Source organism: Mobula birostris, chromosome 5, assembly GCF_030028105.1.
Source record: "Mobula birostris isolate sMobBir1 chromosome 5, sMobBir1.hap1, whole genome shotgun sequence".
In the NCBI taxonomy this organism is placed as follows: Eukaryota; Metazoa; Chordata; class Chondrichthyes; order Myliobatiformes; family Myliobatidae; genus Mobula; species Mobula birostris.
The window spans coordinates 89,371,605-89,386,423 of record NC_092374.1 but is presented as its reverse complement, the minus strand read 5'-3'; the positions used below and the strand labels follow the sequence as shown (position 1 = coordinate 89,386,423).

Here is a 14,819-nt window from a genome sequence, read left to right as displayed (position 1 = left end):
GTCTAATACCAAAGGACATGCATTGAAAGTGAGAGGGGGAAAGTTCAAATGGGATGTGAGGGGTAAGTTTTTTTACTCAGCCGCGGATGCCTGGAATGCGCTGAGTGGTATGGTGGTAGGGGCAAATACATTAGAGGCTTTAAGAGATGTTTGGATAGGCACATGGATTATGGGAAGATGGAGGGATAGGGACATGGTGTAGGTAGGAGGGATTAGTGTTTGGGTGTTTCTGATTTGCTTTTTAGCTGGTTCAGCTCTACAGTGTGAGTCGAATGGCCTGTTCCTGTGCCGTACTCTTCTATGTTCTATGGTCTATGTAGTGACTAGAGCTTTGCTGGTTGGTTCAATGGTGGAAGGGAAGTAGCACTAGATCAATAGTCAGAGTCCCATATATATTAGTGTCTTTCCCATATTCTCTTATGACATACAAAGGGAATATCAAGTCTACTATATGGGGCCCATGAGATCATTCCCGTGCTTCCCATTACCCCCCTGTGATCTAACCTCTTTCCCATCTCTATCAACTTACCCCAGATTCTACCAACCACCTGCACAGTTGGGACAACATACTCACCCCACCAACTCTGCTGTCATGTGTATGGAGGGTGAGCACAGAGCCAGAGAGTGGAACAACTTGGAAACAGGTCCTTAGGAGTCAGAATCAGGTTTCCTATCACCGGCACTTGTCATGAAATTTGTTGTCTTTGTGGCAGCAGTACAATGCAATACATACTAATAGAGAAATAAAACTGGGAGTTACAGTATATAAATAATGATGGATGCGTCTTTTTGAAGGATCGCTCCTTGAAGACATCCTGGATGCTTTGGAGGTTGATAGAGTTGACTGAGTTCACAACTTTCTGCAGCTTCTTTCGATCCTGTGCAGTGCCCGCCCTCCATACCAGCTGGTGAAGCAGCCAGTTGGAATTCTCTCCACAGTACATCTGTAGAAATTTTTGCGTGTTTTAGGTAACATATATTTGGCCCACAATCTTCATGCCAGCCCTCATCACCCACTTACATTAATCCCATTTTATTTCCCCCACTCCTATTAATTCCCCACCACCTACCCCTCACCCACACACTGGAGGAAGGGAGAAGGGGAACAATTAACCCACTGATTGTACACAAATTTTGGAAACCATAATGCCCAAGGGGAGTCCATACATTCAAGAGAGAACGTTCAAACTCCATGCAGTCATTGCTGGAGGTCAGGATCGAACTGGGGTCCCTGGAACTGAGAGCTACTGACTCTAACTACTGTGCTGCTATGTTGGTTTGATGATGTGATGGGACCTCCCTTTAAACTGTGCCTCAGATCCAAGGGTTCACTGGCAATATCAGCTCTGATGCCATCAGCTCAACTGATCAGTGGGTTTCTTCAGGTGGCAAATCAGGAAGCAGGAAGCACAAATTTTAATTCATTTCAAAGTTCAAAGTAGATTGATTATCGAACTACATATACGTCACCATATACATCCCTGATATTCAACTCCTTGTGGGCATACTCAAATAATCCATAATAGAATAATAGCCATAATAGTATCAATATGTATGGGGTGTCGAGGGAGGGGTAGCACCTCTGGTGGGGGGCGGGGGTCTGCCGTGCCCTTTTCAGGGCAGCTCGTCCACCTTTGGTCCCCACCTGGCGCTCAGCTCTCACCTGTGGCTCCAAATAGCTGTAACACGTGCAGCAGCCACACCCCGGTAAACCGTCTCAGCAGACAGGCCAAACCAGGTAAGGGTAGCCGACGGGTCTTCAACCCTCGTTGAGGTGGGGGATCTGTCTATCCCAGCATGTGAAGTCTGGCCTTGGCAGATTGAGTGGAGGAGACCGATTAATGGTCCAACGGTCAAGAAGGCAGTCCCAGCAGGTGTTGTGGAGTGCTAAGAGTACGGCAAGACACTTAGACGTCCTGGTCATCTACTGCAGCAGGAGAGGTCTCCAGCCGTAACAGCTGTCCGTGTCCCTGGATCAAGGTCTCTTCTGCCGAGAGAGTGGGATTGCCCCTGTGCAACGGCTGTTCCACTTCAAACTCCATCACGCACAGGTTTCTGATGTGCAATTTTCACAGATGAACTGCACAACAGCATGTCTTCTTCAAATCCGAAGGACTACTATCATCAGTAAAGAACTGCACCAACTTGGGCACTCAAACAGCATGCAAAAGACAACAAACTATGCAAACACAAAAAGAAAGACATAATGATAATACATAAATAAGCAATAAATATTAAGAACATAAGATAAAGAGTTCTTGAAAGGGATTCCATAGGTTGTGGGAACATTTTAATGATGGGGCGAGTGAAGTTGTGTAGGTTATCCCCTTTGGTTCAAGAGCCTGATGATTGGGTAATAACTGTTCCTGAACCTGGTGGTGTGAGTCCCGAGGCTCCTGAAACTTCTTCCTGATGGCAAAAGTGAGAAGAGAGCGTGACTGGGGTGGTGAGGATCTGATTTCCTTTGACAACACTTTGTGTAGATGTGCTCAACGGTGGGGAGGGCTTTACCCATGATCAACTGGGCTATATCCACCACTTTTTTGTAGGATTTTCCATTCAAGGGCATTGGTGTTTCCATACCAGGCTGTGATGCAGCCAGTCAATATACTCTCCACTACACACCTATAGAAGTTGTCAAAGTTTTAGATGTGATGTTGAATCTATGTAAACTCCTAAGGAAGTAGAGGTGCTGCCGTGCTTTCTTCATAATGGCACTTATGTGCTGGGCCCAGAACAGGTCCTCCAAAATAGTAACACTGAGGAATTTAAAGATGCTGACTTTCTCTACCTCTGATCCTCCAATGAGGACCAGCTCATGGACCTCTGGTTTCCTCCTCCTGAAGTGAATAATCATCTCCTTGTCCTTGCTGACATTGAGAAAGAGGTTGTTGCTATGGCACCACTCAGTCAGATTCTCAATCTCCCTTCTATATGCTGATTCATCACCACTTTTGATTCAGTGGTGTTGCCAGCAGATTTGAATATGAAATTGGAGCTGTGCTTGGCCACACAGTCACAGGTGTAAATTGAGTCGAGCAGGGGGCTAAGCACACAGCCCTAGTTGCACCTGTGCTGATGGAGGTCATGGAGAAGACATTGTTGCCAATCGGAACTGACTGGGGTCTGCAAGTGAGGAAATGGAGGCTCCAATTGCACAAGGTGGTATTGAGAACCGTTTTAATAAAATCCATGACAACCATGAAGTATTCATTCAAATCCACAGATGCATTTTGAAGCATTACAAAGGATGCTAAATATATATTGACATTTTATCCAAAACTGTAAAACTTAAAACCATGGGGTTTCATAGTAGCATGGCCCCAGGCACTCTGCAGGTATATGTGAGTGCGCACGCGTGTGTGTGTGTGAGCACGCATGCACGCACATGTGTTAGTGAATGTGTATATGTATGTGTTCAAACTTCAAATTAAATATATTCACAAGTACTTTTATGTCATGATATGCAGTACTACCCTGAGATTCATTTGCTTGCAGACATTCACAGTAGAACAGAGGAATACAATAGAATCAATGAAAAATTGATTTTGTTGATCAATTGAATGATTTGCGGCACGGTAGCGTAATGGTTAGCACAACACTTTACCGTACCAGTAACTAGGGTTTAAGTACTGCTATTTCTGTAAAAAGTTTGTATGTTCTCCCCATGACCATGTGGGTTTCCTCTGGGGCGCTCCAGTTTCCTCCCACAGTCCAAAGACCTACCAGCGGGTAGGTTAATTGGTCATTGTAAATTGTCCTGTGATTGGGCGAGGGCTAAATCAGGGGTTGCTAGGCAGCGTTTCTCAAAGGGCTGGAGGGTCTATTCCACATTGTATTTCAATAGATAAATAAATAAAAATTACTGACAAACAGCAAATGACAAACTGTGCAAACACAAAATAATGATAATACTAATAATAACATAGTAAAGAAATATATAAATAAGATATACTGAAAACTTGAGTTGCAGAATCCTTGAAAGTGAGTCTGTAGGATATGGAATCATTTCAGTGATGAGGCAAGTGAAGTTATCCACGCTGGTTCGAAAGCCAAGTTGAAGGGCAATAACTGTTCCTGAACCTGGTGCTGTGGGACCTGAAGCTCCTGCCCCTCCTTCCCAGTGGCAGCAGCAGGAAGTGAGCATGGCCTGGATGGTGGGGTCCTTGGAGATGGATGTTGATTCCTTGTGGAGTCGCTCAACGGTGGGGAGAGCTTTCCCCGTGATGGGCCGGGCTGTGTGTGTATCAGAATCAGATTTATAACCACTAACAAACTGTATGTTGTGGAATTTCTTGTTTTGCCACAACACTACAGTGCAATACATTAAAAGTTACAGTAAGAAATATAAAAATAAATAAGTCGTGCAAAATAGAGAAAAATAGTGAGATAGTGTTCGTGGGTTCATGGACCACTTAGAAATCTGATGGTGGAGGGGAAGAAGCTGTTCCTAAAACATTGGGTATGTGTCTTCAGGCTCCTGTACCCAATCCCTGATGGTAGCAATGAGAAGAGGGATGTCCTGGGTGGCGGAGGGTCCCTAACTATCAATGCCACCTTCTTGAGATACTGTTTTTTGAAGATGTCCTCGATGGTGGGGAGGCTGGTGATGGAGCTGGCAGAGTTTACATGCCTCCACAGCTTTTTCCAATCCCATGTATTGGTGCCTCCATACCAGAGGAAGGTGAAACTAGTCATGAAATTCACACCACAATGCCTCTGCAGAAATTTGACAGTCTTGGGTGGAGAGTTTGTATGCTTCCCTGTGTGGATCTCCCTCCGTAGTTCCGATTTCTTCTCACATTCTCATGGTGTGCGGGGTCGGTGGGTTAATTGATCACTATGAATTGTTCCCTAGTGTAAGAGAGAGGGCTAGAACCTGGGGGTGCGGGATGTGTTGACGGGAATGAGGTTTGAGGTGGTTGGGGGTGCAGAAGAGGTTTACCAGGATGCTGTCTGGTCTAGAGGGCCTGTGACATCGTGAGAGGCCAGACAAGCTTGGGGTGTTTTCTCTGGAGTGTCGGAGGCCGAGGGGAGATCTGATAGAGGTTTATGAGGTTATGAGAAGCATAGATAGAGGGAACAGAGAGTATCTGTTTCCCAGGGTAGAAATGTCTAATTACCAGAGGGCATGCATTGAAGGTGAGAGGGGTTAGGTTCAAAGGGAATGTGAGGGGTAAGTTTTTTACTCAGAGAGAGGTGGATTCCTGGAATGCACTGTCCAGTATGGTGCTAGAGGCAAATACATTAGAGGCTTTTAAGTGACGTTTGGATAGGCACATGAATATGAGGAAGATGGAAGGGATATGGAAGGATTAGCTTTTGAGTTTTTTTAAATTTACTTTTTAGTTGTAGGCCGAAGGACCTACTCCTGTGCTGTATTGCCCTACGTTCTATGTTCTAATGTTTTTTTAATTCCTCTTCGCACCTTGTGGCACATCGGGTGGCAATCTTGACGTTTCTTTTAGCATTTTTCTCTGTTTTTTATTGCAAGGCCAAGTTGCTAGCTTGACACCCAACCCAGCACAGATGGAAGGCAGGCAAGGAGCCAGCCAGATTTGAACCCAATCCCACTCACCTCGAAGTCTGGTGTTGATACCACTATACCACTGGCTGGCTATGTTCTAATGTGGGGAGAATGTAATTGAATTTGTGTAAACAGTGGTATGCAAAAGTTTGGGCACCCTTAGTCAAAATTTCTGTTACTGTGAATAGTTAAGTGAGTAGAAGATGAACTGATCTCCAAAAGTCATAAAGTTAAAGATGAAACATTCTTTTCAACATTTTAAACAAGATTAGTGTAGTGCAAAACTATGCAAAAGTTTGGGCACCCCAAGAGATTTGAGCTCTCAGATAACTTTTACCAAGGTCTCAGACCTTAATTAGCTTGTTAGGGTTATGGCTTGTTCAGTCATCGTTAGGAAAGGTCAGGTGATGCAAATTTTAGAGCTTTATAAATACCCTGACTCCTCAAATCTTGTCCCCACAATCAGCAGCCATGGGCTCCTCTAAGCAGCTGCCTAGCACTCTGAAAATTAAAATAAATGATGCCCACAAAGCAGGAGAAGGCTATAAGAAAATAGCAAAGCATTTTCAGGTAGCCGTTTCCTCAGTTTGTAATGTAATTAAGAAATGGCAGTTAACAGGAACGATGGAGGTCAAGTTGAAGTCTGGAAGACCAAGAAAACTTTCCGAGAGAACTGCTCGTGGGATTGTTAGAAAGGCAAATCAAAACCCCTGTTTGACTGCAACTGACCTTCAGGAAGACTCTGGAGTGGTGGTGCACTGTTCTACTGTGCAGCGACACCTGCACAAATATGACCTTCATGGAACAGTCATCAGAAGAAAACCTTTCCTGTGTCCTCACCACAAAATTCAGCGTCAGAAGTTTGCAAAGGAACATCTAAACAAGCCTGATGCATTTTGGAAACAAGTCTTGTGAACTGATGAAGTTAAAATAGAACTTTTTGGCAGCAATGAGCAAAGGTATGTTTGGAGAAAAAAGGGTGCAGAATTTCATGAAAAGAACACCTCTCCAACTGTTAAGCAAGGGGGTGGATCAATTATGCTTTGGGCTTGTGTTGCAGCCAGTGGCACGGGGAACATTTCACTGGTAGAGGGAAGAATGAATTCAGTTAAATACCAGCAAATTCTGGAAGCAAACATCACACCATCTGTAAAAATGCTGAAGATGAAAAGAGGATGGCTTCTACTACAGAATAATGATCCTAAATACACCTCAAAATCCACAATGGACTACCTCAAGAGGCGCAAGCTGAAGGTTTTGCCATGGCCCTCACAGTCCCCCAACCAAAACATCATCAAGAATCTATGGATAGACCTCAAAAGAGCAGTGCACGCAAGACGGCCCAAGAATCTCACAGAATTAGAAGCCTTTTGCAAGGAAGAATGAGCAAAAAGCCCCTAAACAAGAATTGAAAGACTCTTAGCTGGCTACAGAAAGCGTTTACAAGCTGTGATACTTGCCAAAGGGGGTGTTACTAAGTACTGACCATGCAGGATGCCCAAACTTTTCCTTCGGGCCCTTTTCCTTTTTCGTTATTTTGAAACTGTAAAAGATGGAAATAAAAAAAAATTAAAGAAATGTGTCATCTTTAACTTTATGCCTTTTGGAAATCAGGTCATCTTTTACTCACTTAGCTATTCACAGCAACAGAAATTTTGACCGGGGTGCCCAAACCTTTACATGCCACTGTATGTTGGATGTTCAGCACGGACTTATTGGGCCAAAGGACCTCTGGCAATGGGGTCCGTTTCTATCTTTTCTCTGATATGATGTCTAATTTACACTAGGGCATTTAAATCTTAAATAAAACCAGTATGCCAAAAGGTCAAATATTCAGCAAAACTGGCTGACTACATCATTAAAAATACACTCAGATCTCATGCAAGTGCCTGAGATTTTCAGAGTGTTTTACTGTAGGATCATTCCGTAAGGAATTTTAAATCCTGTCGGTTCAAATGATTTGTCTTGTCATTGAAGACCTCAAACAACACAGCTTTCTAGATGTGATTTGAATTATTGATGGAATCTTCAGGATTCCCACACAACATGATACACACACTGAACTCCTGGAAGCTGGTGTTGACTCAACTTGGTGAGCACAGCTGAAATGGTGCAAAATCTAAGAAAATGCTGTGGTACATTACATATAAATGTAGTTGCAAAGAAAGCACGACAACGCCTCTCCTTCCCCAGGAGTCTGCGGAGATTTGGCATGACATCAAAACCTTGACAAACTTCTATAGATGCGTGGTGGAAAGTGTACTGACTGGCTGCGATACGCCCTGGTATGGGAACACCAATGCTTTTGAGCAGAAAATCCTACTAAAGGTAATGGATTCGGCCCAGTACATCACGGGTAAAACCCTCCCAACCGTTGAGCACATCTACAGGAAACATTGCTGTAGAAAAGCAGCATTCATCATCAAAGACCCTCACCACCCAGGCCATGCTCTTTCCTCGCTGCTGCCATCGGGTAGAAGGTACAGGAGCCTCAGGACTCACACCACCAGGGTCAAGAACAGTTACTACCCCTCAACCATCAGGCTCTTGAACAAAAGGGGATGACTACACTCATTCCATTTCTAGTGTTCCCACAGCCGATGGTCTCATTTTAAGGACTCTTTATCTTGTTATTTCATGCTCTCATTACTTATTGCTATTTATTTATATTTGCATTTGCACAGTTTGTTCTTCATTGATCCTGTTTACAGTGACTGTTCTATAGATTTGCTGTGTATGCCTGCAGTAAAAAGAATCTCAGCGTTGTATGTGATGACATGTATGTACTCTGATAATTGATTTTATTTAACTACTTTGACTTTTTCTACTTTACTACTTTTACTACTTTGGTTATATTTTCATTATAGCAGTGAAGGAGGCCATTTGGCCCATCAGACCCATAATGTTTACCCAGCAGTATAGTATCACTGAAACACACACAAAATGCTGGAGGGAACTCAGCAGCTCAGGCAGTATCTATGGAAATGAATAAACAGTCGATGTCTCAGGCTGAGACTCTTCATCAGGACTGGACAGGAAGTGGGCAGGAGCCAGAATGAGGAGGGGGGAGGGGAAGGACAATGAGCTGGTAGGTGCTAGGTGAGGGAAGGTGGTGGGTGACACAGAGAAGATGAAGTAAGAAGCATCGAGGAAGATTGAAATCAACAAGGACGAGAGCTAAAGGTGGGCAGGTGTTCAGTGCCATCTGCCTGTGCATGAATGCTCTCTCTCTCCCTCTCACTCCCTGGTTCCGGAGGAAGGTGCCCACTGCTCTACTCTCTCTATACCCACGACTGAGTGGCTAGGCACAGCTCAAATGCCATCTATAAATTTGCCGACGGTACAAGCATTGTTAGCAAAATTGCAGATGGTGACGAAAGGGCGTACAGGAGTGAGATGTACCAGCTGGTTGAGTGGTGTCCCAGCAACAACTTTGCACTCAACTTCATTCAGACCAAAGAGCTGATTGTAGATTTCAGGAGGGTAAGACGAGGGAACACAAATCAATCCTCAGAGGGATCAGAGGTGGAGAGAGTGAGCAATTTCATGTTCCTGGGTGTCAGTATCTCTGCGGACCCAATGTGGTCCCAACATATCGATGTAGCTATAAAGCAGGCAAGAGAGCTGCTATATTTCATTAGGACTTTGAGGAGAATTGGCATGCCACCTAAACCATTCAAAAACTTGTACAGATGTACCATGGAAAGCATTCTGATGGCTGCATCACCATCTGCTATTGGGGGGGGGGGTTGCTACTGCACAGGATCAAAGTAAGCTTCAGAGAGTGGTAAACTCTGTCAGCTCCATCATGGGCATTAGCCTCCATAGTAGCTAAGACATTCTCAAGGAGCGGTGCCTTAGGAAGGCAGCATCCAATGTTAATGACCTCCACCACCCAGGACATGCCCTCTTCACATTGGTACCATCAGGAAGGAGGTACAGAAGCCTGAAGGCACACACTCAGCAATTCAGGAACAGCTTCTTCCCCTCGGCCATTGAACCCATGAACACTACCCCACTATTTTATTATTTCTGTTTTTTCGTATAACTTTTTAACTTAACTATTTAATAGACATATTTATACTTAATGTAACTCAGTTTTTTTCTCTAAATTTATTTATCATGTATTTCATTGTACTGCTGCCATAAAGTTAACAACTTTTACAACACATGCCAGTGATATTAAATCTGATTCTGATTTTGAGTCCATGGGTTTTCAGCAGGATTTAATCAACACAGTTTGAGGATGGGACTCTGTAGTTCACATTATGATGTGTTTCTGGTTTCTGGTCACTCCTTTCTTTGTTGCTATTTTGTGTGATTTTGATCAGGGTGGATTAGCGGTGTGACCTGCAGACAGCGAGAAACATGATGCTGAATTGAACAACTGAGCTGAACTAAATATATCTGAACTTGATCGATGTCTTTGTGATTTGGCATTTTGTATTCTGTGTTTTTCGCTCTTTTTGCCGTTTGCATGATTTGTTCTTTTTTTTGCCTCTTGGGGCCTTGATGTTTTTGTTTGAATGGGTTTCATGGTTTTCTTTGTTTTGTGGCTGTGTGTAGAAGGACGAATCTTAGGGTTGTATACTGCATACATACTTTGAATTTCCCACTACTCAGGGCATTTACAAAGACAGGTGTGTAAAAAGGGCCCAAAGGATCATTGGAACCCCAAGTCACCCCAACCACAAACTGTTCCAGTTGTTACCATCTGGGAAACGATACCACAGCATAAAAGCCAGGGCCAACAGGCACCGGGACAGCTTCTTCCACCGGGCCACCAGACTGCTTAATTCATGCTGACGCTACTGTATTTCTATGTTATATTAACTATCCTGTTGCACATAATATTTATTATAAATTACTATAATTGCACGTTGCATGTTTGAATGGAGACATAACGTAAAGATTTTTACTCCATGTATTTGAAGGATGTAAGTAATAAAGTCAATTCAATACAATTATGCATGTTTCCACCCATTACATTACCCTACAGTGGCTTCTTGGCCAGAGCATCCACATATCTGGACCAGGACAAAGTACAGTGGCACAGGATAAGTGGTCACCTTGTCTCTGATACACACTCACATCCAATGATGGAATACTGGAAAACACCGGTGTCAGATGGAGTATGCAACATTGTAGAGCCTTGTTTCCCTGCTCATGAAGGATTTATTTATTCATTGAGATACAGCATGGAATAGGCTCTTCCAGCACCTCGAGCCACATCACCAGCAATCCCCCAATTTAACCCTGGCCTAATCATGGGACAATTTACAATGACCAATTAACCTACCACCTGGTATGTCTTTGGAGGAAACCAGAGCACCCAGAGGAAACCCACGTGGTCATGGGGAGAAAGTACAAACTCCTGACAGGCAGTGGTGGGAATTGAAGCCAGGTTACTGGTACTGTAAAGCATTGTGCTAACCACTACATTACTATGCTGCCCTTGAGGGTGTCTGGTTGGTGCTAAGATGTGCAAGAAGTAGAAGTGATGAGCTGATGGGAAGTTAGTAGCTACCTACGTTTTGAACCACTGCGTCACTGAAGACATGTCTCTGAATTTCCATTATGATCTTATGGGATGACTCAAAAGGATGCATTGAAAAATAATTATTTTTTGCTGAATTGGAAATGAACGTAGGCAGCAGTCAGAATAAAACACAAAAGATTTGGCTGATGCTGGAAATCCAGGAGCATCACATACAGAATTGCTGGTGGAGCTCAGCAGGTCAGGTAGCATTTATGGAGAGGAATAAACAGTCAAGGCTTCAGGCCAAGACCTTTCTTCAGGATTGGAAAGGAAGGGGGCATAAACAAGAATAAGGTGGTGGGAAGGACTCCCACTATGCGATGGGTGTTACCAATGTAGGGGAAGCTGCATCGAGAGCAACAGACAATAGATGACACCAAAAATTTGCAGCTGAAGTCTTGTCTCACCTGGAAGGATTGTTTGGGGCCTTGTTTCCAGTATTGCCCTGACCATTAAGTAGATTGGTTTTAATTAAATGCCTACAGCACTGCTTGTTCAAGATTTGTTTCTTCTTCTTCTTCGTCTTAAGCCAATCAATGCCACTAGGGCATAGGCCACCAACAGCAGCTCACCAGAGTCCTCTGTCCAGGGATTAGGTATTTGATTAAGGAGCAGGTGTAAGGGTGTGTCAGGCATGCTGGAATAGCGGAGCAGACTCGATGAGCCGAATGGCCTAATTTTACTCCTATGTTTGATGGTCTTATGGCAATAGATGCTGGTCTTGCCAGGTTTGCCCACATTCCAAAAAATTAATGAAATTACAAAAGTTTATCCTTAATATATCTCTGTTATTCCATTAAAAATGGAGGGGAGGGGTAGTACAATAAAGTAACACTGTTAAAACATTGGCTTTGGTCTCATTAATTGGCACAGCAATCACGAATCTGTCCTGTGTGGGGTTCCTCCCACATTCTAAAATCTGTTGCTCTTTTAATTGACTCTGGTAGTTCAAAACTTGGGTGGCAGAGTGGAAATACAAGGAGGTGTAAGGTGCACCTTCCCTCCACTAACCTGCAGGTCACCTACTTAGACCCCTCCGCCCCCATGGATCAGGGCCAAGTGAAGCCATGGGAGCAAGTGGTGGATGGTCATGTGAGCTGCTGGTCCATATCACAAGTCCTGGTTTTGTGACCACTGACCCCAGACAGACAATCTCTGAAGAGTATTGATAATGGCTGTGGTCACCTGTCTTGAAAACCACTTCTCCAGAAAAATTTGCCAAGAACAATCATGGTCATAGACTATGATCACCTATGGCATATAGTATATGATGATGAATTCAGAAGCAGTGTCTTTGAGTAGGAATTTGGTATGTGAATGGGACCAAGTTACAGGGAAGTAATAAGCACAAGAAAGCTGGACAGTATGAAGGGTCTCGACCCAAAATGTCGACTGTCCATTTCCCTCCACAGATGCTGCCTAACCTGCTGAGTTTCTCCATTTGTGTACTACTTAGGAAAAAGAGTTGGCTATCTATGCGGCCAGATAGGTGGATAGTTATAGATATAGATACCTGCCCTCAGCCTATTTCACCTTTGCACTGACAGTGGTAGAGTTCCTCTTGTCCTTACCTACCATCCCATGTGCTTCCACATCCCACACATCATCCTCTGCAACTTCTACCATCTCCAAAGGGATCATACCACTGAACATATCTTTACCTCCCCCTCTGCATTCAATGGGGATCGCTCCCTCTGCAATTTCATTCATCCCTCCCCACTAATCTCCCTCCCGGCATTTATCCCTGCAAGCAGCCTAAGTCTACAGTTGCCCGTTCACGTCCTCCCTCACCTCCATTCGAGGCCCCAAACAGTCCTTCCATATGAGGCAAGTGTTCACCTGCAAACCGGCAGCTGTCATCTATTGTGTTCGGTGCTTCCGATAGGGCCTCTTCTACAGTGGTGAGACCCGTCGTAACCTCCGCTCCTTCCGCAAAAAGCGAATGTCCCCGTCGCCAAGCATTATAATTCCAATTCCCATTCCTGTAACGACATGTCAGTCAACATGTGCCAAGTTGAGGCCACGCTCAGAGTGGATTCCCACCCACCTGGCTTCACCTATCACCCTCCAGCTATCTTCATTCCTCTCCCCACCATTATTTTATTCCGGCTTTTTCCCCCTTCCTTTCCAGTCCTGAAGAAAGGTCTCGGCCCGAAACGTGGACTGTTTCTTCATTTCCACAGATGGTGCCTGACCTTTTGAGTTCCTCCAGCATTTTGTGTGTGTTGCTTTGGACTTGCAGCGTCTGCAGACTTCCTCATGTTTACAGTTAGGTGGATTGATGAGCATATAGGGCAGGGCTTGCAGGGATACCAGCCATACACAGGAAATTGGGATGCTTGCACTGTGGCCGGTATGGACTGGTTGGGCCGAGGGTCTGTATCTGTGCTATACTGCTCTGGTACACTATGTGATTAGATAGAGCTAGATGGCTAAATTAATAGAGAGAGTTATGAGAGAGAAAGGTCGATATAGTTAAATAGTTATACAGTAGACAGATAAATAGATAGGCAAATGGACAGACAGAGATAGATAGACAGATGGAAAAGCATTCACAGACAAATGGACAGATAGACAGATGGATGGACAGACACATGAATAGACAGACAGACACATGGACAGACAGACAGACACATAGATAGACAGACAGACAGATGGATAGATAGATAGACAGAAGACAGATGCATGGATAGACAGACAGACATAGTGCATCAATGAAATTCCTAGACAGGTCTTGGATACAGATGGATTAAATACAAAATCCTTTGGAAAGAGTCTGGTTGCCTGACCTGCTGAGTGTTCGAGCATTTTCTGTTTTGATTTCAGATTTCCAGCATCTGCAGTTCTGTTTTAGATTTCCAATTAACAGATGGATTCGGCGGTTAGAAAGAGATGGAATAGGTGGGCATGGAAGCAAGGTAGAGACAGGGAGACAAGAAGGAGAAAGATAGAAGATAGAGGCGAGAGACAGACGCAAGGTGAGGTGGGTGAGCGGTAGAAATGGAGAGATAGAGATAGTGAGGTTGTTATAGTGGGATAGAGAGATGGATAGTGAGGTAGAGATAGCGAAATAGAAAGCAAGAGGGATAGAGACAGAGTGGGAGAGATAATGAGTTAGCGATAGTGAGATCTAGATAGCGAGAGAGAGCGAAGTAGAGAGTGAGGTGTGTGTGTGTGTGTGTGTGTGAGAGAGAGAGAGAGAGAGAGAGAGAGAGAGAGAGAGAGAGAGAGAGAGAAGGAAAGCTCCATTGATATCTGCCGTTCTGTCCCGGTGACCAGCACATTACCAGAGGCCAGAGGCAGGCAGAACTGATCCGCCTCCGTACAGACCGGAACTCTAGCAGAGGTAATGAGGTTTAAAGGAATGGCGAATGGCACGGACTCATCGGTATGCAGGACCCGTCATCGCGGGTTATATTTGGGAGATGCACTGTCTCCTGACGCGAGTGAGTCATCCACTGCAAAACTCTCTGTGCGTCAGACCCGCACTACGTGGGGGGAATCGAAAGGTCTCCAGGGTGTTAATTGGAACAGATTAGGGGAAGATAGAGGAAAAGAGTAATTTTACCCTCCTTCAATGTACCAGGGCTTTTAACTGCAAGATCATCTCCATCTATAGAATTAAAATAAACTTTGCAAAGTAAACGACTGTGCATTAAATTAATTTGAAGACCTCTACATTGTAGCAGCGATGCAGCGGAACTGACAATCTCTTGTAAGATTAGTAAAGAGGTCAGAATTATAATTTCACCC

At 44.2% G+C, this 14,819-nt stretch overlaps 1 long non-coding RNA gene across 2 annotated transcripts; it reads right to left on the bottom strand.

The window, feature by feature from the left end:
• Positions 1 to 3,281: 3,281 nt before the first annotated feature.
• On the bottom strand, positions 3,282 to 14,332 carry LOC140197293 (uncharacterized). 2 transcript variants are annotated; one of them, XR_011885905.1, is made up of 4 exons: positions 13,856 to 14,332; positions 12,858 to 13,048; positions 7,014 to 7,070; positions 3,282 to 4,236 (listed from the first exon to the last, which is right to left on the bottom strand). It is a non-coding gene; the product is annotated as an uncharacterized lncRNA (long non-coding RNA). The 2 variants fall into 2 exon arrangements; XR_011885906.1 differs by having other exon boundaries at positions 12,906 to 13,048.
• Positions 14,333 to 14,819: the final 487 nt, after the last annotated feature.